The sequence below is a fragment of the Eschrichtius robustus genome, chromosome 5, assembly GCF_028021215.1.
Source record: "Eschrichtius robustus isolate mEscRob2 chromosome 5, mEscRob2.pri, whole genome shotgun sequence".
Taxonomy (NCBI): Eukaryota; Metazoa; Chordata; class Mammalia; order Artiodactyla; family Eschrichtiidae; genus Eschrichtius; species Eschrichtius robustus.
The window spans coordinates 37911863-37916528 of record NC_090828.1 but is presented as its reverse complement, the minus strand read 5'-3'; positions in this window follow the sequence as shown (position 1 = coordinate 37916528).

Genomic DNA, 4666 nt, shown 5'->3' with positions numbered 1-4666 from the left:
TCTTCATAAATAGTTAATTGTTTTTGTATATTTGTGCCATGGACTTCTTTGGCAGTCTGCTGAGGCCTATGAACCCCTTCTCAGAATCATGTTTTTAAATATATAAAATAAAATACATAAGATTATAAGGGAAACAAGTTATATTGTAATACACATATCTACAGACTCTTTAGGAGGGGATCTTTGGAGCAGATTAATTTTAAAACTCAATGCAGAATCTTAGTATCTCTTTTCCTTGAACTCAAAGATTAAATGTAAATGATTGGCATGGTGATTATTCTATAATATCATCAAGAATCAGTAGATCACTCTTTTTGCTGCAAAGGTACTTAATAACATATAGACCCCATCTTGCATACTATCATCATTAACATTTCAAGTATAAAAAGTGACATAATATTCAGTTTGACTCTCCTAAGGCAATCTTAGATTAGATTTTAACATTTCAGGAAAACCAAGGACAACAATATTCAGGTCTATATATTTTCTTAAGAGCAGCAACTAAGTTCTGAACTTAATTAAAAATGTAATTCCCTAATTGTTTTAGAGAATTTGATTGAGCTAGGATATACTACCATTGAAAATGTGTTAATAAGATAAAAAGTAAAGTGTGGTGATATAAATTGCCATTTATGTGGGAAAAAACAAAAACTCTCAACAATTATATAATATATATAAATATATAATATATACTGCATATATAGATCCGTGTAATATACACATATAAGGCATTATATTACCTTTTTTTAAAAAAAAAAATTATTTATTTATTTGGCTGTGCCAGGTCATTTTTTTTTTTAAACATCTTTATTGGAGTATAATTGCTTTACAATGGTGTGTTAGTTTCTGCTTTATAACAAAGTGAATCAGTTATACATATACATATGTCCCCATATCTCTTCCCTCTTGCATCTCCCTCCCTCCCACCCTCCCTATCCCACCCCTCTAGGTGGTCACTATATTACCTTTTTTTAAAATTAATTTTTATTGGAGTATAGTTGATTTACAATATTGTGTTTCTGCTGTACAGCAAAGTGAATCAGTTATATATATACACATATCCACTCTTTTTTTAGATTCTATTCCCATGTAGGTCATTACAGAGTATTGAGTAGAGTTCCCTGTGCTATACAGTAGGTTATATTACCTTTCTAAGAAGACAGGAGTATAAAGAAAAGATTGTTATAATTATTAGCTATGAGGGACTAATGGGAAACGATTATTGACACTATTTCAATGTTTTCTTTCACACTGGGCACATCCACAACTAATTGTAGTACTTAACATATAAAATCAATAGTTAAAGGTTCTGGGTTGAAACCTGGGTACCTTAATAATTAAGAAAAAAATGGATTTATTTTTTAGAGCAGCTTTAGTTTCACAGTGAAAATTGGGCAGAAAGTAGAGAGTTCCCATAGACTCCCTACCATCATATATGCACAATGTCCTCTATTCACATCTGGTACCAGAATGGTACATTTGTTACATTTGATGAACCCATCATTATCACCCGAAGTCCATAGTTTACATTAGGGTTCACTCTTGGTGTTACACATTCTATGGGTTTTGACAAATTTATGATGACATGTATCTATCATTATACTAACAGACAGAATAGTTTCACTGACCTAAAAATCCTCTGGGCTCTGCCTGTTCAACTTTCCCTCCCCACAACACCTGGCAACCACTGATCTTTTTACTGTTTCCACAGTTTTGCCTTTTCCAAAATGTCATATAATTGGAACCATACAGTATGTAGTGTTGTCAGATTATTATTTTTTTTACTTAGCAATATGCATTTAAGTTTCCTCCATGTTTTTCCATGGCTTGAAAGCTCATTTCTTCTTAGTGCTAAATAATCCATTGTGTCTGGATATACTGTTTCTCCATTCCCCTACTGAAGGGCATCTTGGTTGCTTCCAAGTTCTGGCAATCATGAATAAGCCTGCTATAAACATCTTTGTGCAGGGTTTTGTGTGGACATGTTTTCAGCTCATTTGGGTTAATACCTGAGAGCGCAGTTGCTAGATTCTATTGTATGAGTATAGCTAGTTTTGTAAGAAACCGACGAACCGTCTTCTAAAGTGGCTGCACCATTTTGCATTCTACCAGCAATGAATGAGAGTTCCTGTTGTTCCACATCCCTGCTTGCATTCAGTGCTGTCAGTATTGTGGATTTTGGCCATTCTAATGTGGGTGTAGTGTAGTGGTATCTCATTGCAGTTTTACTTTGCGATTTCCTAATGATGTATGATATTAAGCATCTTTTCAAATGCTTCTTTGCCAATTGTGTATCTTCTTTGGTGAGGTGTCTCTTAAGGCCTTTGCCCCATTTTTAAATTGGTTTGTTCATTTTCTTGTTTGGGAGTTTTAAGAATTCTTTGTATATTTTGGATAATATTCTACAAATATTTCCTCTTAGTCTGTGGCTTGTCTTCTCATTCTCTTGACACTGTCTTTCACAGAGCATAAGTTTTTCATTTTAATAAAACCCCTGTATCAATTATTTCTCTCATGGATTATGGCTTTGGTGTTGTATCTAAAAAGTCACTGTCAAACCCAAGGTCATCTAGATTTTCTCCTATGTCGTCTTCTAGGAGTTTTATAGTCTTTTTTACATTTAGGTCTGTGATCAATTTTGAGTTAATTTTTGTGAGGGGTGTAACATCTGTGTTTATATTCACTTTTTTGCATGTGGATATCCACTTGTTCTAGCATCATTTGTTGAAAAGACTACTTTTCTCCATTGTATTGTATTTGCTCCTTTGTCAAAGATTAGTTGACTGTATTTTTGTGGGTATATATATATATTTTATCTGATTTAGTTGTGTGGAGAAAACAAACTCAAATTCATAGACTCCTATCGTAAGTCTGGGTAATGAAAAAGTAAGGAGAAAATTACTGCTTTAGTAAGATATACAAAAGATATGGAAGACATTTCTAAGTGAACCACTGATATACAGCATGGTGACTAAATTAATATTACCTATTGTATATTTGAAAGTTGCTAAGAGAGCAGATCTTCCAAGTTCTTATCACAAGAAAAAAATTGTAACTATGTGAGGTTTTAGATGTTTAACTAGACTTATTGTGGTGATCATTTTGTAATACATACATATATTGAATCATTACATTGTCACCTGAACTAATACAGTGTTATATATCAATTATATTTCATTATAAAAAATAAACATTTAATGAAGAAAAAAAGTGGACCACTGAGATATGCAATTATTTCCAGGTTACATAAATTTGATGTAAAAGTTATCTGTAAACTTTATTTTAAAAAATGTATAAGATTAAAAAAAAATGTATAAGATTAAAAAAAGGACAAAAAACTTAAACATGATTGTGAAGTCTGGAGATAATTCAAAGATGCAAAAAGCTGATGGTTTTATTATTTATTAAAAAAATTACTTCTTTGATATATATATATATATATATATATATATATATGGAATAGTGCATGTGTAAGGAATAGCAAATTTCAGCTTTTTTTTTTGGTCACTTACAGTGTTGTTCTTCTCAGATGTTCTGGGATTTTTACCTTGAGACAGTTTTCTCCTAAGGGTATTATCATCAGCTAAGATAGTAATACTTACGGGGTAGAGAAAAATACTTAGAGGGTGGATAGTGGGCCAAACCAGTCCCACTAGCTTGTGCTGTGGTTTGAGAAGGAGTTGGGGTTTGTCATGTCCAGACACAGAGCTCTTGGCACCTTCACCTAGGCTATCTCAACCCATATGTTGCCATTTCAACAGGATGAAATGAAGCATCCTGAAGGATGCCTGCCAGGGAGTCAATCTCTTAATAACTCTGCCTTCCACAATATTCTTCTTTGAATATACTCGTTAATGAGTTACACTCATTACAGAATATGGCCAGTACAATTTACTGAATTTATAGAGATTTACTTTGTGACTAAAATATTATCAACTTTTAGAAATGTTCTATGGATGCTAGAAAAGAAATAGCTTTCTCATTGCAAGGCACAAAATTCAGTATGTATTATTCATATATAATATTTCTTAGGTCTTATTTATTCAAATCTGAGTTATGATCATCATATTAAAGTCTTCCATCACAGTTATGTTTCTTTCTCCTAGTATTTCTAACAGATTTACTTTATATTTTTGATGTTACATTATTAGATTTACTTATTCATTATAGATTTAACCTTTTATCACAATAAACTGGTCTTGTTTACTGCTTTTTACTTTGAAATTTACTTTCTTATATTAATGTCATCCTGTTTTTTTTTTTTCCCCTACTGTTGTTCACATTTGCCTGACATATGTTGGCTGGAAACACTCAATCTGGTGTTCTTTGCACTTTTGAAGTTAATTTTTATCTTTATTAAAGTAATATATAAAAGTTTTGAAAGTCAAAGAGTGGTTAAAGGGTAAGAACTACCCCTCCCCTGCCACTGCACTCCTATCCTGAAATTTCACCATAATCTGCCTTTTGCAGTAATTGTGCCAAGTAGTTGGTGGGCCCTTTTATTTTTTTAGTTTTAATCTCAGTTTTTTTTTTTTTTTTTACTGATGTATAGTTGATTTACAATATTAGTTTTAGGTTTATAACATAGTGATTCCGTATTTTTATAGAGTATACACAAGTTGAAGTTATTATAAAACATTGGCTATATTCCCTGTGCTATACAATA